Here is a 24142-nt window from a genome sequence, read left to right as displayed (position 1 = left end):
CAACAAATTAATAGATAAGAAAAATGTGGTATATACATAAATGGAATACTATACAACCTTAAAAATGAAACCCTGCCATTCATAACAACATGAATAAAGCTGGAAGGCATTATGTTGAATGATATAAGCTAGGCACAGAAAGACAAATACTACATGACCTTAATTATATGTAGAATCTAAAAAAGTTGAGATCATAAAAGTAGAGAGTAGAATAGTATTTACCAGAAGATGAGACAGTTGTATGAGAAAATGTGGTCAAAGGAAACATCATTACAATTTTCGGAGAAATAAATTTCAAAAAAATCTATTGTACAACAAGGTGACTATAGTTAATGATGAAATGGATGCCTGGAAAATGTAAAAGGTTATGTGTTCTCACCACGCAAATGATGTTTTGGTAATGCTTTTGTTAATTAGCTATATTCAACCACTCCCTTATTTATATATATTTCAAAACATCAGGTACTAGACAAAAATATTCAGAGTTGGGCTAGCGATGTGGATTCATGGCAGATCATGTGCTTAGCATGAACAAGACCCTGGGTTCGAATCCCAGCACCAAGACAGTCACATCATACAATGATATTTATCAATTTTTAATTTTTAAAGTAATAAATTAAATGATAGCACTTTACAGCTCCAGAGAGCCCTCAAAATGTTCAGTTATAGTTTCTAACCAGATTTCCCAATACGGCACTCTGTTTTCCTCTCTTTCTTGTTATCAGTGTATAAAGAGAGAATACAGGGCCAGGCCGGGGATTTAGCTCAGTGGTTCCGCCACCTGCCTCTCAAGTGGAAGGACCTGAGTTTGATCCCCGGTACCAAAAAAAACAGAGAGAATACTGTGCAAATATGCCACTGTTGTAGTTACTTTTCTCATTGCTGGGACAAAATACCTGACACCCATAATTAAAGGAGGAAAGTTTATTTAGCTCACAATTTGTACAGGTTTCAGTCCATAATTGGCTGGCTCCAAGGCAGGGAGGCATGGCAGAGGAGAAACAGCTTATGGTGGGCCAAAGGCAGTAAAGCAAGCAAGCAAGAGATGATCACAGCTCTTTCTATCCCTTTCATCTTAGCTAGGATACTTAGGATGGACAACACTCACACCTTTAATCCTAGTGCCCTCGATCCTAGCATTGCACCATGAATCAATTCCAGCTTCACACACTCTAGATCAAGCCATCTCTGAAAAAAACCCCACTTATGACTGCATGTGGCTTTGGGGGGACATCTAGACAAAAGCCATAACAGCCACATATCCTTTCAAGCATCATTTCGTTTGAAAAAGAAAGCAAAAAATAAGCAGTATATATTAAGTTAATTTTCCTGACTTTTAGAAGACAGTTCAAGTCTCAGAATGTGGAGGGTGGGCCGGGGATTTAGCTCAGTGGTTCTGCCACCTGCCTCACAAACACAAGGATCCAAGTTCGATCCCCGGTACCAAAAATAAAAAGAATGTGGAGGTTATTACATATGCACAGTTGTAGCTTGGCAGTTTTATGGTAAATTAAGTCATGAGTCTACATTCATCTCTTTCTTTTAGTTTTTTTTTGTTTGTTTAGTTGGTTGGTTGGTTGGTTTTTTGAGAAAGGGTCTCACTATGTAGTTCAGGCTGGCCTTGAACTCACAGCAATCCTCCTGCCTCAGCCTCCTGAGTACTGGGATTACAGGCAATCACCACCATGCCCAGCTCATCTCTTTCTTTTTGTAAAAAAGCTCTGACTCACAGATTCTATATTTTAGGATACCAGCAGTTTCCACACAGCTAATATAGTTTCATGGTTCAGGACTGAATAGGATTGCTTGTTTTAGTTCCTCAGCAATTACACATGGATCCACAACTTTTGAAAAGTAGAAGCTCCATTCATTGGGGAGTAGTTTGTTTGGTTATCATCTTTTAACAAGAACTTTTCCTGTTGCTACAGTTTGGGTCTGAAATGACTCCTAAGGCCTGCATGTGAGAAGCTTGGATGCCAGCCTGGGTACCACTGGGAGGGGTGGAGCCTAGGGGAGGAAGTGAGGACTTTGTGGGAGACACTGAGATCCTCCGCCCTGCTTTTCAGCTTCCATGAGATGAATAGGCCTCCCATTCCCCCCAGGTGTCCCTAGCATGACGTCTTGTGCTGTAACAGACTCAAAGCAAAAGGACCAAGAGACCATAGACCGTACTCTCTGAAACTAGGACCCAAAATAAACCTTTCCTCCTTTTAAGTTGATTTCCTTAGGTATTTTGTCACAGTGACAAAGCTACAGCACCGCACTCAACCCCACTCCACCCAAGACCAAAGTCACCAGTAGGCAACAGGTGGAGGAGCTTTTGTGACAAGTGCTGCCAGTAGGCAGTAGCACAGAGAAGTGAGCTCCCGGGACTGACCTGAAGCCTGAGGGGCGCCACTTACACCGAGATCTGGGGCTGCACGGCACAGGCTCCTCCATCTTGTGAGCCTATCTGGGGGCTTTTGGAGTAGTGGCAGAGGGGTGATGGGGTCATTTGGAGACTACAAGGCAAAGTCCGCGCCTGAAGTCTGCAGCCACCACACCATCGCCAGGCAACATGTGGTGTGAGCGCTGTGACAGTCCCACCTGCATGCGAAAGCAGCTGCTTGATTAACAGCTGCCACAGCTCCCATGGAAACCACTCTTTCGCTACCACTGCTTTCAAGTGGATTCCACGTTGGACAGTAGTGTCTCATGGCCCTTGGGGCTTGGGAATTTTGGAGACAACAGCAGTGGGCCCCAGACCAGCCCCATCACTGCCCCGTCAGAGGCGACAGTCCTCTGCTATCCCAGAAAGATGCTGGAGCTGGTTGTGAGGGTCACCTTGGGGCAGCAAGGGGGCTGGTCCCTGTCAGGGAACTCACACGTTCTCTTCTTCAAAGGAGAAATGCAAAGGTTGGGCCTCATTTTCCCATCTCACTTCCAGGTCTCATCTTTTGAAAATCTTTTTTTTTTTTTAGAACAAAACAGGTATATTTCTACTGGACTACCTGATACAGAAGATAGTGTGGTATGATGGATGGATAGTATGAATGACAAATAATACAAATATATTTTATTTGAAATAAACAAAAAATGCTAACATAGCTTTCACTTAGAAACAAACTCTTGCATGACTATTATTACTGAGCAAAACAAAGCTGAAGCATAAACAGCCTTCTTTTTTAACATGTATCTGGAGACAGGTAGGAAGACATTACTTGGTTTTTTAAAAAACTGACCTCCCTTTAAGGCCTGGTCATAGAAGTGTAAACAATGTAAATGAATCCACCCTTATCAGTTGTCCTATCATATCTCTGTCACCTGTGTATTCTGAGATCACACATTTACCTGCCACTATACCTGGGAAGGGTTGCTATATCACAGTTACTTTTGAGTTCTTGGTAGGCAGGACTAAGGAAGAGTAATTTGGAACAAATTTTACATCCTATTTAGAAAACTCTAGTATTCCCTTAAATAACAGGTTACAATAGGGAGGTACTGCCTGGAAGTTACTCTTTTCACTTGGTTTAGTTTTAGTTTTTGTAATTTATAGAGGTGTTTGACTCATTTGCTTATAGTACAATCCTGCCACAAAGTATTAAAGGACAAGATATCCGTGATTCCTTCAACACTGCATTTTTCAAGTTTTACTACATCCACAGTATATCAGCAGTTCTAAACAAAACAAAACAAAACAAAACAGAAAAACAAAAATGTAAATGAGTAAAATTCTTCTAAAAATGCAGGTATCAATACCTACAATAAGGAAGACCATGAGAGAATCCCTTCCTCTCCAAAAAAGCAAACATGTTCATGTGCAGGGAATGTGGTTCAAGTCTTTGGATTTAAAAACAAGTTCCCCCAGAAAAGCTGGCTATCATGGAATTTCCAGAACGCTTATTTTGGCCCTACCAAATGGACCTGAAAGGCCCCAATGCAAAGTTTTAAAAAATAACAGTTATGAGATGCTCCAAATGATAATCAAAGCAGTCAGAGGGAGAAGAATGAATGTATCTTTCATTTAGCTGGTTTGTAGCACAACAGCCTCTTTAGCTGCTGGATCAGTAAAAACCACTGAAGTACCAGAAGTGGGTTGAAGCATAGGGGTAAAAAAGTACTAAACATATTATCTAAACAGTAACAGGACTTCATGGCTAGGAAAATTTTCTAAATAGTAAAATGACTCCAAGATAGATCTCTCTTTCCAACATAAAACATAGCAGAAAAAAAAAAGATTTACAAGTAGATATAGTAATAACAGAAAATTACAAGGCAGAGAACACAAGGTCAAGACAATGCTATAGGTTCAACAGTATTCCATGAGGCTAGAAAATCTGTTAAGTTCGAAAGCCCTAGCAAAATATCACTTTTGTTTATAAATCACTTGTTTATCATATGACCATGTGTTGGATCATTTTCTTTCCACATACTGAAGAATCCTACAGTCAGCCTTTAAGCATTCTGCATTTCTTTGCCAATCTTGTAACTGAGTATCTTATTCCAGTTGATTTTGGTGCGGGTAACCGGAAGCTGCCAGCGCAAGGCCTTGAATGTGTTGTCTGACATTGTTTGATAGTTTTCACTAATCGCTGTCTGATACTCATTTTCTGCATTCTCCATGATTTTAATAAACTCCTTCACAGTTTGGACTTCATTCAAAACATTTATTGAATCTTGCACATCTTTATGACTAATCAATTGACCATTACCATCTTCATAATAGTGAACCTGGATCTTGAGCACTCCAACTACCTGAGCTGTAGATGGAGTGATGGTGAACTTCCACTCTGATCTCCAATGGCCATTCCAAAAATTTTTAGGCTGGAACTGGTGGCTCTCAGTACATGCAATAATAGTCTGTTGCCCATCTATAGTTTTAGCATATACAGTACAGAAGCTGTTGGAATAATGATCTTTCACATAGGCTCTTAAAGCACTGTCACAGGATTCTCTCCAAGACTTCAAACTTCCATCTATTTCCTCTGGCTGGGGGTCACTTGCTTCTTTCCGTAAGTGATCAAACTTAAAGGAAATTTTGTTTCTTGGATCTAAAAATCTGCTATTACCCAGATCACCATGCTCTGTAATTAAAAACTGATCTTCATATCCTTCTGTCTTCACAGGTGTGAACTGATCCATGTTATATTGCTACGGAAAAATTTTAGATGACTTAATAGATTGAATATTAAGGTAGTTGTAGAAGCAAAATAAGTGATGTGTTCTTTTAAGATTTGCTTTTCCCGTAACTCCTTGTTTAAGGTGAGGATTATCTGACTCTAACTGGTAACTTCATTAACCTAACAAAGTTACTATGCCAGGGTGAATTTACAATGTATATGGCCTATCTTGTGTCTGTGACTTGTAAATAGGAACTGGAATTGTATTTACATATCAACGACCACTAGGGATGAGATAATGGCTAAAAAGGCTATAAAAAGGGAAATGCTGAAAAAAAGGGGGCGGATATTGACCAGACTGGTTTCTAGCATTCCCGCCCGCTCGCGAGAAAAAATTTTATTATTTTATCCAAATTCTGTGTCTCTGTGTATTTCTTTCCGAGATTTCTGTAACAATACTGGGCAAATGCATGAGCTGCCCCTTCCCTGAGGAGATTGTCATTGTTAAGTAGTAGTCAGACATCATTGAATACTTCATCAAACTCCCCTGGAGGTGCATGAGTGATGAATTTAGCAGCTATGTGTACCTTCTCCTCCTCCGACACCCAATCCTCGAAGTCCCCCACCTTAGGCTGCTCTGGCCCAGCCCGGCAGTGGGTGCAAGGCAGGCCGGGAAGGAAGCTGAGTCTTTTGAAAATCTTTGAGTGTTCAAAAAATAATCTATTTTGAGTCATGAGCTATTTCTTTTTTTTTTTTTTTTTTTTGGTAGGTGGTGGACGGCGGGGTGCAAGACCTGCCACAAGTCAACCACACTCTGAGGTCAGAGAAAGCAAAAGGCTTCATGTTAAGAAAGAAGCCCATCCATCAGGAGTGGCCTGAGTTTCAGTAACCAAGATCCTTGTGGCGAGGGATAGATAAAGTGACCTCTAGAGCATCTTTGTCCTCCACAGTGCTGAGAATACCAGAAGTTCATTCAGAAGCAACACAAACTCTCCCTCAACCTCTAGTTCCAACGATTGGTTCCCTTTCCATGTATTTCTTTGTGTGTTCTCTTCACCAGCCCAACACATTCACAGCAGGTGGATTTTACATGCACAATCTAAAGTGTGAAAAAAGATTGGAGAATTTTTCTGTGCATTACTCAAAAGCACCAGTGATGTGCAGTCTTCTCCCTGAGAGCTCATTTCTAAATTGAACATCTGCCTCTGTGCATAAAATAAGGTTAGCAGCCACCTTCAGGCCAATGGCAAAGACAAAGTGCTTCTGCCTGCTTTGGCACAACTGCTGCCTTCTGTACATCATTCCCTAAAGAACCAGCATGCCTGGGAGCTACAGCTCATGCTAGATTCAAGTGCTTAATGAGTGGAAGAATCAAACAGAAACAAAAACAAAAGAGCTATCACAAGTTACAAATTAAAGGATCAGCAAAACCCCCGCTAGTTTAAAAATCCCATTCACCCCTGCCAAGACGCTAATTAATATAATAAAAAACACACAGGTCTTGCCTAAACTTAGAGGAGCGGGCTGCCCACAGCTTGCTGCCCACTCCCAAGCAAGCATCTGCTCCAAATGCAGCCAATTGTCTCCCTGGGAGGTTAAAGGAGGAGAGGGAAGATTGCTTTGGCAGAGAGTCTGACAGTTAACTGTGCCTCCTTTGAAAACAGAATTCCTGCCCTGTTTCTAAGGCCAAGCACATCCAGTGTCAAGTAAATTGGTCCTCATACAAAACATGGCAGAACTCCCACAAATGGATGAGAGCACTATGATTTACACTCACAAAAACAGCAGGAAAGGAATGTATAATTAATCTCTTGGTGGTAAGCAGCTTTGGGACACTTCCTCCTTCCCATCTTCACTACCGTCTTGTACCTAGTACAGGGCTCATCACATAGCAGCACTCAGTCAATATGTTTGATGACTCAGTCTGAAACCATCACCAGCACTGTTCCTGTTGGAGATTTGAGGTGAGTTCTTGATGCCTAAGCTCAGAGGCCAGACTTCTCCTGGGCTGAATGCAATAAAAAACCATTTACTATGCCTGTCACAGTTCCAGGCACAATAAAAATATTTTTAAAAAATCTCCCTTGAGCTACTTACAATCTGATCTATAAGAAAAACTGCACAGACATCAAAAGTTAACCAGAGAAATAAGAACTAAATTAGAAATAGCAGCAAACTGATTTTTGTTGTTACTGTCACTCTATGAATAAGCTATTTTTTTTATAGGTATTGAACTGTGATGATTTAGATCTGAATGTTCTCCCAAATTCCCAAACATTCAGAGATGGGGCTTTGGAAATTACTGGATCTTGAGGATTTCTTATTAGTTTCATCCATTGATGAGTTCATGGCTGAATGTGCTGTTAGGAGCTGGTAGGAAGAAACAGGTCCCTGGGGTGTGACCTGGAAGGGAATGTTCTTGTCCCCAGCTCCTCCCTTTTCTCTGCTTCCCAGCTGCCACAGTTGAGCAGCTTTCCTCTGCCCTCCCACCATGCTCTCTGCCTTAGAGCCAGCCAACCATGGACTGACCCCACTGACCCATGAGCTGAACAAGCCTCTCCTCCTTCAAACTGCAGGTGTCAAGAATTTTGTACCAGAGACAGGAAAGTGACTAATGCAACAGTTTTTTTAAAAAAATCTTTTCAATTGATATAACATTTGTAATTATGTATAGGGTATAGTATTATAATGCAATGCATGAATACAATGCATAGTGATCAAATTAGGGTAAATAGCATTTTCATTTCTTCAAATATTATCATTTCTATAGGTGGAGAAGCTTCAAACTCTTCTTCTGTTGTTATTTTGAAAAATATAATTAACTGTTGCAGACCATAGTTATTCTACTGTGCTACAAAACATTGGAACTAAATCCTCTCCACATCCCCCTACTATTCCTAGTGACTTCTACTCTATTCTAGTTCAATGTGATCAACTTTTTAAACTCCACAAATGAGTGAAAACATGTGCTATTTATCTTTTTGCACCTGGGTTATTTTATTTAATATAATATCCTGCAGTTCCATTTATGTTGCTGCAAGTGACAAAACTTTGTCCTTTTTAATAGCTGTATAATATTCTGCCGTGTATATATGCCACATATTTAATCATGATGCCTCTATTATTACTTCTTGATAAGTAGGAAAAATTCCACTTATTAAGTATCTTCTATGTGCCTGACACTATATATAATAAGTATATATACGTACATTATTTTATTTAGTTCTCACAACTTTGTTTCAAATTAGCTTTTAGAATTCCTAGTTTTCGGGGCAGGGGATTTAGCTCAGTGGTTCCAGCACTTGCCTTGCAAGCACAAGGTCCCCAGTTCAATCCCCGGTACCAAAAAAAAAAAAAAAAGAAGAAAGAAAGAAAGCTGGCAATAGAATTCCTAGTTTTCCAGAGAAGTTGTCCAAGATAACTGATTAGTAATTAGAATCCCAGAAGTCTGATTTCAAGGATTACACTCTTTACATGATGCTATGCTACCTCCTGCTTCAGAAACCCATAATGTATGTTGGTGGCCCTTCTCAGGGCTACCATGACTGCTGGGATTTGGATATGGCTTGTCCCCCTGGACTCATGCAAGACTTTCATCCCCCAAGTCATGTGTTAATGGTATTAAGAGAGAGGAAACCCAACTGACTATGGTGTCTAGAGATAGGGCCTTCAGAAAGTGATCAGGAATAGATGAGGTAATTAGGGCAGTGCCCGTGGCTGGGTCCTGGCAGAGTATAAGGAAGAGGGAGAGAGGACAGCGACCACACAGAAACACACACTTTGAATCTCTTGCCCTCATCATGTGAGGCCCCTAGACCTTTACTTCCAGGAGCCAAAATAAAGCTCTTTTCTTTATAAAGTAGCCTGCCTTGGGTATTTTTTTACTGCAACAACAACAAAAAAAATGGACTAATAGGGAGATTTTTAGGAACTGTAGCTTGGATACTAAAATTCTGGAATTACTAGGACATTGTGAGAATGTTATAAGAATAAAAATGGTCTGAGAATTTGAAATCTGGATTATTCAGGAAAAGTTCCACTCTTTGTTCACTGGTCAAGGGTAGAGAATGAGAGGTTACTTTAAGACAGGAAGAAGAATTTCTAAAAAGGGAGAGATGTGAACTTTGCCTGGAGGAATAAAAAAATTAAATGACTCAACCCCTGCCCTCAAGGAGCCAATGGTCTAACAAAGGAGGAAGACTGAGTCAATGGACATTTACACAAAATAAAGACATTAAGAATTTAACTAAATTTTTACTTCTAAAGCATGGATTCTACACTGCTGTCACCAGGCATATTTGGCCTCATGGGAGGTTCTCAACAATGGCTATGACTCCTGTTGAACACATCCTTCATTTTCCCACAAAGTAAAACCAAGATGCTAATAAACCACCAGTGACACTGTGTATTTGTGAAAATCTTTTCAAAAACCAAAGACAGATGGGGCTGGGGATTTAGCTCAGTGGTTCTGCCGCCTGCCTCACAAGCACAAGATCCTGAGTTCGATCCCCGGTACAAAAAAACCTCAAAAAACAAAGACAGAACTTAAATTCTGTTATACGACATTTTAAATAACAAAGATAAAACACAACTGCAAGAAAATGTTATCAGTAAAATATATATAAAGCGTGAGGGGAAGGTGCCCACCCTTCCTTTAATTCTATTCCCCCAGAATCCATCCATTCATTCATTACTCAACTAATACTTGCTGAGTGGCTGCTACATGCCAGGCAGTATCCTAGCTAGACTCTTGGACAATCTATGGACAAAATAACAAAATAGACAAAGTTCTTTATTCTTATGGTTTACATTCTATCTGGAGAAAGGTAACAATTAGTCATAATTTATGTGGCATATAAGAAAGTGCTTGTCCCCGAGGAGAGGGCAACTGGCCAGTAGCTATCTTGGAGAGGAGCCAGCTGAGCTTGGAACTCAGAACAGCTACTAGTCCACTCCATCTAGTGGCTCCTGGTGTCACAGTGAGGGAGCTGAGTTCAAGTCAGCAGGAGGTCAGGGAGCAGAGTTCAAGCTGGCAGGAGGCATGTGGAATATTGCAGGTTCAAAAATTCCAGTTCCAGCCTCATAGCCAGAAACCAGCCTGAGCTTCAGTGGAACTAAAGGTGCAGGCTGGCTGGGATTATCCATGACCCCATCATAAAGCTGGCTTGCTGGGATTAATCAGTTCGGCTCTGTACTCTGTCTACCCACATTGTTTATCAGTGACAGCAGAGACATGCCTTGAACTGAACTTTTTTCTTTTTTCTCTCTTCTGGTTCTTGTTTTGTTTTTTCTTGATTATTTGAACACAGTTCCCAGGATTTGTTGTTGTTGTTGTTCTGTTCTGTTCCTGTTGTTCTTTCTTTCTCTTTCCCTCCTGTCTTCTTCACCAGTTTCCCAGTTTATGCAATCTTTGTTAGTTCTCCAGCCTTGCTTCTAATCTCTTCCTCTTCTTCTATTTCTCTATTTTCCCCCCTAATCCCTATTAAATCTTTTCCCCTAAGGGTAAAATCACTATATATTAAGGGCTTATTTATTGCATGAAATTTTCTGGTTCAGATTAGATTTTGTTTTATAACCACAAATCCAGTTCGTAAGGTTAAAGGTGCCAAATTAATAGTTACCACAGTTTGTCATTTTCTAGGCTGTATTTGATGTTATTGTAAGCTGAGTGTACTACTTTAGCCTAGGTGACATAATTGTGCTAATCAGTTGTTGTTCTTCTTTGTATACCAAGACTGAGATCGCCTAAGGGTCACTAAGAAAGTGCTAAGCGCTTTGGGAAAACAAAGCAAAGCCAGACCACTGAGGTTGGCAGCACAAGCTGGGTGTGATGCAGTTTTTAAAAGGGAACCCAAGGTAAGCTTCACCAAGAAGTGACATTGTAAATCCAAACATATGCTTATTCATCATTAGTTTTTAAAAACATATGATGATTCTCTGATACTATTTTTTATAGTTCAAAAATAGAGTACAGGCATAATTCTATGCCTTTGTATATAGACCTGCTTTATTCTTTTAGTCATTCCATGGTATTCCATTGTATTTATGTAACATTGTTTATTTAACCAAGCTTATCTGGTAAGTTATTTAATCTATTTCAGATTTCTCCATTACAAACAATGCTGCATTGAACATTTTTCTGTATTTCTTTGTGTATCATCAGGGGTGGTTCGACAGGATCCAGTCTTAGATATGGAACTGCTGTACCGAAGGATGGGACATTAAATGTTTGACAGATATGGCTAAGTGCTTCCTAAAGGGAATACCAATCTATACTCTCATCAGCTGTGTTTAAAAGTGTGTGCCTTGTCTTTTTATGCCTTCAAGAACACTAGGATTACCAGTCATTTAAGTCTTCACCAATGAGTTTGGTTTTTAATCACAAAAATTCTTGTAAAATATTAGCAATACTCTGATTACTTTGTCATACATTCATTGCTAATTGATTCAAAATTACAAATATAAATTCCATCAAAAATGTATTTCAAACCAGGTGTGGTGGCTCATGCCTGTAATCCCAGTACTTGGGAGGCTGAGGCAGGAGGATCATTGTGAGTTCAAGGCCAGCCTGGGCTACATAGTGAATCCAAGGCTAGCCTGAGCTGTATAGTGAGACCCTGTCTAAAAAAAAAAATGCATTTCATTTCATTTACAAAGCAATGGAGTTATATATTTACCAAATACTTAATTCTATAGTTAATCTTCTGTGGGATGCTCTTTTACCAGTAAACTGTCCAGCTTCCCTCGAAGCCAATAAGCCAAGAGGCAGAATATCCGGAAGAGAAGAGAGTTTTATTTCCAGAACCGGCAACAAGAAGAACTAACTCAATTATAATTGTGATCTTTCCACATTTATACCCTGAGCAAGCAGTTTCCAAAAGCGTGAATGAAGCAAGTCACTAATTAGAGCGGTTACGGCCTAAGGTCTCTCCCCAGGAGCTCTCTCCAGGATCTGCTACTGAACTGCCCCAGCCTGTCTTTACCCTCCAACAGACTCCTAAGATTAATGGCTACGCAATCGGCAAGAAAGACATTACTCAGGCTCCACTGGCCTGCTTGATGGCCCCAAATGCAGGTCTTAGGAAGTTTTCCAGGGGTGATTTTCTACAGAGTTAGTTATCAATTCTCCGTCATTCACACAAACCTAAGCAGCTAGCAACTGGAGATAAGATCAGCAGCCACAGAGGGCTGAGTCTGGGCCTGTAACACTCTGGGTGTTAATTAATGGTAATGGAAATGTCATTACAAAGTTAAATAAATCCTCCTAGTAGTACTCATTAAAATGTTCTGACTTTTCATTACTCCTAGAAGCTTAATTAGAAGCATGTTATCTTAATTTAAGACTTTCAGTTAATTCTCACAACCCCTGTAACATTTCATTGAAGACCTTGCCTGTTTTTCAACAAAATGAGTTATGACCCTGAAAAGAAAATAAACAGAATTTCTTAAAAGTACAAAGTACAATCAGGTGCTCTAATCTAGTGCACTCAGACCTAGGGAGGGAGAATTTACACAAACACCAATGAGCAAGGAGACTGGAGCGCTGTAATATTTGGGACTGCTCAGAAGACTTATTCAAAAAGAACTAAGGTGATTGTTTAAAGAAGCGGTACAGCATTTTCTTTTTATTTCTTTTTGGCCTGACCTGGGCTTTCTTCCACCTGTCACTGTTACATGGAGTTTAGCACTCTTACCTCCTCTGTGCTATAATCTCTAGCACCCACATTTACCTGCAAGGAAAATTCCCAGGTGAAGTCAGAAATGAAGGACACAGATTTAGGGCAGTAGAGCATCAGCGCTGCCTCCTTGGATTCTTGCCCCACTACAACCCCTTGTCTACACAGTGTCAAGAACAAGAGCAAGGATAGGGGAAAGGCCATAGTTTCCCTTCCTTGTGGCTTTCCGATGCACTTAAAACACAAATTTAGGGCCGGAGATTTAGCTCAGTGGTTTTGGCACCTGCTGCGCAAGCTCAAGGACCCGAGTTTGATTCCCGGTACCAAAAAAAAAACCAAAACAAAACACAAATTTATTTACTGTGGCCTTGAGGGCCAGTGGGCTCCAGCCCTGGGTACATCTCTGATAGTGTTGTGCCCAGATTACGAAGTCCCAAAGACCACCAGGAGGCCGTTTCCGATGTAAGCATACGAGGGTCATTTATTCAAGCTTAAGCAGGGACTCTCAATTGTCACCGACACAGCGGATCGAGATCGAGAGCCCCGAGTTCCAAATTAGCAGGGTTTTTATTGAGATTACAGCAAGCTTCAGTCATTAGCAGCCATATGATTGGTTAACATTTAGCAAGTATTAAGTGTAGAATTTTGATTGGCTAGGCTCACTGGGGGTTGAAGGGGATTACCTATAGGTTTTTACAAGAAAAATGGGGACAAAGGTTAGTGGTCTACTGTCACGTACTGATGGTCAGCAGACATCTTGACTCATGGTCATGACCACCTTGTGTGGATAGTCAGCACATTAACAGATTGTCCTATAGATAGTGGGCCCGGGACATTTGTTTTTAGGGCAAACAGATGGCTGAGTAATGAGCTTAGGAATCTTGAGTTACAGATCATGTCTTTTGTCCCAGATTAAGCACATTTAATCATTAATTTGAAAGAATAAAGGAGACTGCTCCATTTTGGACAAAATGGAGTTATTCTGGTCCCACATTCACAAAATGGAGTCACTTTTGGTCTCACAATAGCCTCTCCAACTTCATCCCAGCCTAATCGCCTTCTGTCTCTCAACATGTCAAGTTTCTTAAGCCGACAGGCCTTTCCTGTGCATTCCCTTGGGCTCTAATACTTCCCTCTAGGCAGTCATGTGATAGTCTCTCCTTGGCTCCCAGTGTTCATTAAATAAACAAATAAAGGATGAAGGCAGTAAATTCTTAAGCTGGTCACATTAATTCAGCTAACTTTTTAAAATTGGTAATAGAAAAATGGACAATTATAGCCAGACTTCCACTAGAGAAAGGATGGTTGTTTTAGATGCTTACAGAACTTTTTAATATTCCACTTAAATGGAAACAGAATTGTTAAATCAAGGGCTGGGGATCTAGCTCAGTGGTTCTGTCACCTGCCCCACAAGCGCAAGGTCCCAAGTTCAATCCCCAGTACCAAAAACAAAAAACACACACACAAAAAACCTAAATCAATATGGAAACAAATTAACAACAAAGCTTAAATTCAAAGAGCTTTCCCCACTGAAGCAAATTGATTTTGCTCTCTCACTCATTTTTTTCCAGATGCAGTTATCCCAATGTTTTCTTCCGAGAAAATCCTTTCAAGGACCCAAGGGAAAGAAGAGAGAATAGAATAATATAATAAACTCCCAGATGAAACAGGATAATGAGCTCACCACTCATCTTCAGGACTTCCTGCCTCAGGGGCAACACTAGCTCCTGCCTGTGGGGCAATACTAGCTAGCTCCTGCCTCTACTCACTAGATTATTTTGAAGCATTTTGATGCTCCCTTGTCAAAGATTTCTTATTAAAAATCTGTGTGAATGTGACAGCTTGACACCCATTTCATGGCAGTACAACACGGACATCGCTAAGTCAACACATGTGGGCATGCCGCCATGGCGTGTCACTGTCACCACAGGTGGGACTCCAGGGGAGCACAAGAGGACCATCCTACTCCCCGGGCTACATCTCACCAGGTTATCCTTCACCCATTTTCTGCACATCACGCTGAGGTAAAACAATTTTAAATGAGCTTGTTTTCAGTAAACCAGATGTGACAATTTGTATTGACAAACTGAACTTGAACCCATCTGAATAGGTTTTGAATTCGTTTTTCATTTTTGGAATTTAATACCATACTTGACTGTGCTCAATCGTGAAGCTTCATGCATGCAAAACTGGCCAGCCCAAACAGTGTATTAATAATTAGCAGATGGAACTTCAAGGAGCTCACTAAGTGCTTCCTTATCATTAAGGTAGTACAAGTATTGGTATTGTAAAAGTGATGTGTGTCTTGGTCTTTAGGGGACCAACCAATACAAGCAGATTTTGTGTGCGTGGACAGAAGGTACTTTTGACATTTAGTTTTGCTATAAAGAAACAGAATGAATAAATGAACTTTTTTCTTTTTTTTTCCACAAGAGTAAGAGATTCAATTTGATTCTTCTAGAGGAGGGAAAAAGTAGTTGAAAGTAGGTCTTCATTTTGCAGTCATCATCTGTATGAATTCTTCATAGCTGACTTGTCTGTCTCCATCAATATCTGCTTCTCTGATCATTTCCTCTACTTCTTTGTCTGTTAGTTTTTCTCCTAAGTTTGTCATGGCATGACATAGCTCTCCTGCACAGATATAACCATTTCCATCCTTGTCAAAGACTCGGAATGCCTCACGGCTTTCTTCTTTGCTATCTGTATCTTTCATTTTTCTGGCCATCATAGTCAAAAAATCTGGGAAGTCAATGGTGCCATTATCATCAGCCTCCACTTTGTTGATCCTATCCTGCATGACCTCATCACAGCTCCCTTGTGACGGTGCCATCGCCGTCTTTATTGAGTAGGGAGAAAGTTTCGTTGAATTCAACAATCTGTTCTTTAGTCATGCCATGGTGCCAACAAAGGGAGGAAGGGGAGAGGGAGAGCAGAGGATGCACCGGCACAGGGCTGTGATGGCGGGTGCCTCCCGCAACTGCTGCTAAGGCTCGGTGCACACTCAGTGCCACTGTGAGTAAGGAGTCATGTCCACGAGACTCCCAACACCACTTTGCTCTGTATTTATAATTTGGGTTTCTCATATAAGAGAAATTTAATTAAATAAGAGATATTTAAGCTTGTGAGTCTGATTTATTTCACCTCACTTTATGGTGTCAAGTTGCATCCATTTTCCTGCAAGTTTCTCCTTCTTTATGGCAGAGTAGTACTCCATTGTGTGTAAATGCCATGTTTTCTTTATCCATCCATCTGTTGATGGATACACAGGCTGCTTCCAAGATTTACCTGTTAGAGTAATGCCACTACAAATATAGGCTTTTGATCCTTCATTTGAATCTGGTGCTGTTCACAGAACCAATTGGGAGATACTCTTTTCAGTCCTTCATTGGCATGTGGGCATAACCAGTCAAAAAACATTAATTTTGGTTCTTCAAATACCTTCAACAAGAAGCCAAATGAGCTGTTTGGCAGGACAGTTTACATAGCATGATGTCAAGTGAGTGTTTGATAGGATGACTCTTTTACGCCTTCTTTACATGTAAGAGAGAGAATCCAAGAATTTTGGAAACAAAAACCCCTTCCCCTTATCCTTGGGGCACTGTGAGCCTTTCTACCAGCCCACTGTCCCTCTGCAGAGTGGATTTCTTTCCTCCCTTCAATAAATGTATGCCCTTGCTACCTTTTCTATGTCTTGTCAGATTCTTTGTCTGGACCCCAAGAACGTGGAAAGAATCCCACAGGGCCTCCATCCAGTCACATAAGCACTGCCCCAAATCTGGTAGCCATCAGCTTTGATTCCACACCAAGATTTTCCATTCTCAGAAAAATCCATCGGCATATTGGAAGATCTTTCTGCTCAGTGCCCTCCTTGGGACAAGACATGAGCTCCTGGCCATGTTCCAGATCATGAGCATGAATGAGCTGGGCTCCTGCTCTCCAGGGCAGCTGCTCTGAGGCCGTCAGCTGGCAGCATTCAAAGAAAGGCCCTTGGTAGTCATCAGAGTCGAGTGCCCCATCCTGGTTCTTTTCCAGCTTCCACTTCAAACTAAAGTGAACATTCCCACTTCTGTGCAGCACTATGAGCAGAGCCCAAAGATTTAGTAAAACCGATCTTCAAGGGGAACTAATGTAGAACTTTCTGGGTTTGGATAAAAAGTTAGCATCACAAAAGGACCTTTAAAAACCCAAGACCATTAATAATAAATTGTTTTATTCTCCTGCTTAAAAAGATCATGTTGGGCCGAGGATTTAGCTCAGTGGTTCTGCCGCCTGCCTTGCAAGTGCAAGGTCCCAAGTTCGATCTCCGGTACAAAAAAAAAAATCATGTTTTCAAATGCCCTCTAGAAGGAACAATAATCTGTGTAATTCCAAGCCCACTGCCAACATCATACTACATGGAGAAACATGGGAAGCTTTCTCTGTGAAATCCAGGGCAAGGCCCGGGTGCCCGCCATCATCACCCTGCTCAATGCAGTCCTCAAACTTAGCCAGAGCAACCAGGCAAGAGAAAGAACAAAAATGGATACAAACAGGAGAGGAAGAAATCAAATTACCCATATTGCAAATGACATGCTCCTATACATAGAAGACCAAAAACTATCAGAGAACTCAGAACTAATAAATTCAGCAAAGTGGCAAAATCATTCAGCAAAAATCATCACACAAAGATTAATAGCATTCCTGTACACCAACAATGAACTCACTGAGAAAGAAGCCAGGAAAATAATCCTGTTCGTGATAGCTTTAAAAAAATCAAATACCTAACTAAAGAAGTGAAAGATCTCTATAATGAAAACTCTAGGACTCTGAAAAAAGAGATCAAAGAGGATATCAGAAAATGGAATATCCACCCATTTGTGATTCCTTAACTTTCCTTCTGTTACAAATTTCAAATTTCATTCCATTGTAGTAAGAAAGCATGGTTTGCCTGATTTCAATAGTTTTAAATTTACTAACACATGTTTTAATAAATAGCTTAATACTACAAGCTGTGATGGAAATATAGTGAATATTTACATTTTTTTACAAATTTATTACAGTAAAAGACACATTGGCATTAATTCCCCCTCAAAATGCTCACCCTTGCATTAAACACATTTATTTCATTGCTCTTGCCACTTTCTGGAAGTCCTCCTTCCTGAGTGTCTTCAGTTGTACTGTCATGGCTGCCTCAATGTCCTGAATTGATCCAAAGCATTTCCCTTTCATGATCACTTTGACCTTAGGAAAGAGCTGAAAGTTACACAGTGCCAAATTCAGTGAGTAAGGTGGATGAGGACACATCGTCATGTTTTCACAAGCCTGGATTTCTGTTGGATGCCATTCAGCAGCAGCATTCACTGTATTTTTTTTTTTTAATCACACATCATAAAGCCACTCATGAAAGTGGACTTCCAGAATTGCTTCAGAAAGTGGCAAGAGTGATGGGATGAGTATGTGTCAAGTGAGGGGGAAGATTTTGAGGGGGCTTAGTGGCAATGTATATTTACTACAATGCATTTTTAAAATTTAAACACACACCATATTTTTTGATCAGTTTTTGTTTCCCAGAAAATTTTCCATGTGTACTTGAGAAGAACATAGGTAAGAACATGTATTCTACTGTTGTTGGGTAGTGTTCTGTAAACTTTTGTTCAGTTCTGCTGATTTATAGCGTTATTCAAACCTTTTATTTCATTGCTGATGATATGTCTTATTGTTTGTTGTGTACATTCTTGAAAGTAGAAGTAATGAAGTCTCCAATTATGACTGTTTCCAATTATGCCTATTTGTCCCTTCAATTTTTGGTTTCATATGTTTCAGATCTCTCCCCCCACCTTCCCTCTCTCTCTCCCTCTCCCTGAGCTAAATCCCCAGCCCTTTTTATTTTTTATTTGGAGACAGGTTCTTTCTAATTTGCCCAGCTGGGCCTTGAAGTTGCAATTCTCCTGCCTCAGATTCTCAAGTAGTTTGAATTACAAGTGTGCACTCCCATGCCCAGCTCAGGTGCACACATTTTCATAATTGTTATACCCTTCATGTCTTCTTTTATCATTATGAATATTGCTTTTTTTGTCTCTGGTAATGCTTTCATTTTAAAATGTATTTTTGTCCGTTATTCTATTCCAGCTGTCTTATGGATTATGTGGGCTTGTTATATCCTTTTCCATCCTTTTATTTTCAACCTATTTCTATGTTCTCAAATATGTCTCTTGTATATAGTTGGAGGTTTCGTGTCCATCATGCCAATCTCTGTCTTTTGAGTGCAGTGTTTAATCCATTTACATATAATGTAATTACTTGTAAGGTAGGGTTTATATCTGCATCTTTTCTACATATCACATACCTTTTATACTCTACTGTGTTATTTTCTTCTTTTGTGCTAAATAAATATTTTCAAGTGAATCAGTTTAATTCTCTTGTAGTTTCTTTTTATGTTTTTACTTATTTTCTTAGTGCTTGGCTGAAAATTACAATTAACATCTTAATTTATAAAAAGTGAGTTTAAATTAACAGTAACTTTCATTTCAGTCAAATACAAAACTTTGCTCCCACATGGCTTGATTCCTTCCCCTTTATTGCTACTATTATCATAGAATTTATATCTTTATAGATAAACTTATCAAGACAGTTTTATAATTATCACTTTATAGTCTCAAAGAATCTATGTTCAAATTTGCTTCCTCTCTTCTATCTTTTCAAATTTGCTGCTGAGCTTCTCTAATGAAGTTTTCATTTTAGTTATTGTACATTGTGTATTCAATTCTAGAACTTCTACTTCTCATCGTAATTTTAAACTTTTTATCGATAATCTCTGTTTGGTGGGACACTGTATAAGCATATTTTGTTATAGCTACTTGTTGTTTCTCTTCCTATTTGTTTTGTGACTTCCAAGACTAACTCTGTAAAACCTGGATTGTTTGTCATATGCACCCACTGAACTTCATGTTTGGTTAACTCCGTCACAGCTAATAACAGAACAAAGGATTTTGGTGAATGCCTTAATTGAGCGAGTGAGTCTCTTGCCTCTGTCAGGGACTCTGAATGTATCCTAGGGTGGGTCTTCAAAGCTCTAGCAGGCAGGGCACAACCTTAGCCCTCACTTTCTGCCTGTACAGAGATTCAAGGACTGCCCAAGGTGACAGACTAGTGCCTCCTCAGGTCCTTCCTGGTCATTGCGCCCACATAGCCTTATATGTGCATGGCCCTTTATGTGCATGGCCTTATATATGCGTGGTCCTGGGATTATGTCAGAGCTTTACAAAGCCCTCACTTACCAGCTGCTCCTTTTAAATTTTTAGCCATCTCTTCGGCACCCCAGCTGCAGCACCCAACAATTCCAGCAGCTTATTTTCAACAATTGCTCTCAGAAAAGGCCACTCACAGTAAGCTCCAAGTTGGAGTTGCAGCTGGAGTCTCCAAGGTTCTCACATAGGCAGATCACGATGATTCTCTGGGGGGAGCATTCTTGGGGCACCCCAACCCCATCTTGCCATCTCCAGAGGCAGCTGACTGCAAGATTGTTGGTTTTCCAAGCTACTGGGGAGCCGGGGAAGGAAAAAGTGGAATGCGTCAAGTTCAGATGCCACAGAGCTTGCTGTTATTAACAACATTTAGTGGTTTTCTTCTTGAATAAAAGCTTCTCTGACTCTTGCAAGCCTTTGATTAATTGACAGTCCTGGAAACACTGATTTTGAGCAGGTCTCATCAGTCTTGTTGTTTCTGTGGAGGAGGAGGAATATCTGCACTGGTGACTGACGGCTCATTTTTTAACCAGTAATTATTGAGCACATCTCAAGGACAAGGGGAAAAGTCACACAGCTTTACCTAAAAACCTACTGCTGCTACACACATTGGCTGTTGATGGGGGTGGGGGTGAAGGTGTAAAGAATACATTTATAAACAATTACTGTTTGGATTAATGGATTCAGAGAACTTTCCTCTAAAAAGATTAACACTTTCACAAGAATTAGCTTCTTCTCTTTTTTTTGCACAGTCACGTTTCCTATCTGTGCGCGTTCCCATGTGAGAGTCCATGCTTGTGGGCAACTTCAGACTATGACAGGGAATAAGGGGAGAAGTGGACAGGGACTTTGGCCCTTAAGTCACCTTTTACTCAATTATGTCAGAGAGCCTCAAAAACCTTCCAGCTGTCTAGCTCCCCAGCACCCTGCAGACGTCCAGGGCATTACTGCCAAGGAGAAGAGGGCGTCGTCAGGACATAGGATCCTAGGTGCAAAGTTCCCGGGGGATTTTGCTTTGCTCATTCATTCCCAACTGGGACACAAGACAGCATGAACAAGAAGATACCTCATCCTGAGAGGAGGGCCTCTCAAGCTGGAACTGCTGAAACTACCAAAGAGCCCAGTGATGAGAGAGATGAAGACAAGAGTCGAGAAGCAACAGATGCCCAAGCTTCCAGAGGACAAAGCACTTCATGATTCCTTTCCAACGCTGTCACTTTGCCAAGAAGCTGCATAAATCGAGTCTGTGGCTGGGGTGCCGCTCAGAAGCAGAGCCTATGCTTAGCATGCTCGAGGCCCCAGCTCCATCTCAGGCCCAAGAAAACGATTTACAGCCCAGAATTCAAATGAGTTATGCCATCTGGGTGGGATTATCTGCCAAGTCTGCAAGTGCCGTACCACTAAGCCACACCCCCAGCCCCTGTAATCTTTCCGGGGTTTTTTTGGTATGGGGATTGGGGGAGGGGCAGCTATGGAATTAGAAGACATAGCCCTTGGGGGCACTTTTAGAGCCAAGATGTATCTTTTCCTTCCTCAGGGGTCCATGGCTGGAGGCAGGGGAGAAGAGGAAGGGGAGGAGTCACAGCAGATCAGAGCAGAGTGGAACTCCCCCAGAGTGGACCTGTGTCGCAAACCAAGGCGTCCCTTCAGGTCACTGCTCTCTCTACATGGTGACCTGTTCTCACCATATAGGGTGTACTTCTTTTTCTACTTTTACTTGGCCCAAACTTGCTCTGCAGAGCCTGTTTCCTTCCTACCTTTAATAAAACTTTGCTGCCATTCGGCGGCTGCACAGGGGGCAGCGGCGGGGGCGCAGCTGGGGCGGGGACGGGTCAGCCGCTGGAGGCCCCGAGGGCGGCAGCTCGGAGTCTGAGGGCACGAAGATCATCAACTCCAGCAAGAACGAGGAGGATGAAGACCACTCAAAAAGCAACGGCACAGCGGGAAGAATGGAAAATGTTTATGGGAGGCCTTAGCTGGGACACTACAAAGAAAGATCTGAAGGACTGCTTTTCCAAATTTGGTGAAGTTGTAGACTGCACTCTGAAGTTAGATCCTATCACAGGGCGATCAAGGGGTTTTGGCTTTGTGCTACTTAAAGAGTCGGAGAGTGTAGATAAGGTCATGGATCAGAAAGAACATAAATTGAATGGTAAGGTGATTGATCCTAAAAGGGCCAAAGCCATGAAAACAAAAGAGCCTGTTAAAAAAATTTTTGTTGGTGGCCTTTCTCCAGATACACCTGAAGAGAACATAAGGGAGTACTTTGGTGGTTTTGGTGAGGTGGAATCCATAGAGCTCCCCATGGACAACAAAACCAATAAAAGGCGTGGATTCTGCTTTATTACTTTTAAGGAAGAAGAACCAGTGAAGAAGATAATGGAAAAGAAATACCACAATGTTGGGCTTAGTAAATGTGAAATAAAGGTAGCAATGTCCAAGGAGTAGTACCAACAACAGCAGCAGTGGGGGTCAAGAGGAGGATTTTCGGGCCAAGCTCATGGGAGAGGTGGTGACCAGCAGAGTGGTTATGGAAAAGTATCCAGGTGAGGCGGTCATCAAAATAGCTACAAACCATACTAAATTATTCCATTTGCAACTTATCCCCAACAGGTGGTGAAGCAGTATTTTCCAATTTGAAGATTAATTTGAAGGTGGCTCCTGCCACCTGCTAATAGCAATTCAAACTAAATTTTTTGTATCAAGTCTCCGAATGGAAGTATGACTTTGGGTCCCTCTGAAGTTTAATTCTGAGTTTTCATTAAAAGAAATTTGCTTTCATTGTTTTATTTCTTAATTGCTATGCTTCAGAATCAATTTGTGTTTTATCCCCTTCCCCCAGTATTGTACAGCAAGTCTTGTGTTAAAAGCCCAGTGTGACAGTGTCATGATGTAGTAGTGTCTTACTGGTTTTTTAATAAATCCTTTTGTATATAAAAAAAAACTTTCCTGCCATTAAAAAACAAAAACAAAAAACAAGGTTCCCTTCAATGCAGCTGTCCCCTACAGGGGCACATGCAGGGCCACCATCGCTGAGGACCAGGAGAAGCTGAGTCCCCAGTACACATCACAGCGAGCACCAGAGGGAGCCAGGAAAGGATGCAGTTCGTCAGCTGCACTGTAACCAATATCTCAGATGACAGCTTGCAAAGAGAAAGGATTGTGGGGCTTATGGCTTTGGAGGTGTCAGTCCATGGACTGCATGGGAACAGGACAACATGGCCAGGGCCCATGGACATCAGGCTATTCACCTCATAGTTAGAAAGGAAAGAGAAAGAGACCAGGACCCATAAGCCTTTCAGTTACCCACAGACCTCCACTAGGCCTCACCTCAAAGCCTCCATCACCTCCTAATAGTGTCACTCTAGGGGCCAGGCCTTTACCCCAAGGTCATCAAGGGGGACTTTTGAGATCCAAACTACAACAGTGGGGAAAGACAAGAGCATGCAGAGAACTTTACAGGTGAGAAAAATGTATGTATTTCCTTCAGGTAATAGTCTGGAGCTCTGGAGAATTCACCAGAAGTTAACAGCTGAGCTGAGAGATGCAAGAGATCGGGGGTGGGGTGACTAGACTAAGACAGATGCAGCAATGCTCACCTGTAGTCCCAGCTACTCAGGAGGCTGAGACAGGAGGGCTCCTTGAGCTTAGGAGTTCAAGACCAGCTTGGGCAATGCTGGCAGACCCTGGCTCAGAGAAAGAAAAGACTCAAGGGTTGAATAAAGTCTTAGCCATAAATCAAATCCAGTAATTTAGGCTTGTCCTGTGAGTGGTGAGAGACCATTGCAGATTTTAAAGAGGGAATGAAAGTCATACCTGTGTTTGAGACAGATCTTTAGCTTCAGAGTGGAAGATGGAAGGAGGAGCGGACTGTGGAAAACACCCCGGAGCGGTGCTGGATGAATACGGATCACATTCGCATCCAAGCAGAATTGCTCTGAAAGAGCACCGGGCCTGGGCTGTGGCTCAGTGAGTGACCTGGGTTTCCTCCCCCGGATCATCCCCTCCCCTCCCCCCAGACACATCCCAGAGTGGACAGGGAGGGTTTTCTTTCGTGTTATTTTTTTATAGGTCTCTCTCTCTCTCTCTCTCTTCTTTCTTGCATTTTTTGTTTTTGTTTTTTGCAGTGCTGACATTGAACCCA

The 24142-nt window shown here is 41.3% G+C and overlaps 3 pseudogenes; 1 reads left to right on the top strand and 2 right to left on the bottom strand.

Annotated features, from left to right (window-relative positions):
• Positions 1–4081: 4081 nt before the first annotated feature.
• LOC101704348 (F-actin-capping protein subunit alpha-1 pseudogene) lies at positions 4082–12892 on the bottom strand (annotated as a pseudogene).
• A 2322-nt stretch (positions 12893–15214) lies between these two features.
• Positions 15215–15666, bottom strand: LOC101721128 (calmodulin pseudogene; annotated as a pseudogene).
• A 6244-nt stretch (positions 15667–21910) lies between these two features.
• LOC101703982 (heterogeneous nuclear ribonucleoprotein D0-like) lies at positions 21911–22940 on the top strand (annotated as a pseudogene).
• Positions 22941–24142: the final 1202 nt, after the last annotated feature.

This window comes from Heterocephalus glaber, unplaced genomic scaffold (genome assembly GCF_053883595.1).
Source record: "Heterocephalus glaber isolate CG9 unplaced genomic scaffold, H.glaber_assembly_v1.0 deba00001503, whole genome shotgun sequence".
NCBI classification, from domain to species: domain Eukaryota; kingdom Metazoa; phylum Chordata; class Mammalia; order Rodentia; family Bathyergidae; genus Heterocephalus; species Heterocephalus glaber.
The sequence above is the reverse complement of the archived record's forward strand: the minus strand, read 5'-3'. Positions and strand labels throughout refer to the sequence as shown.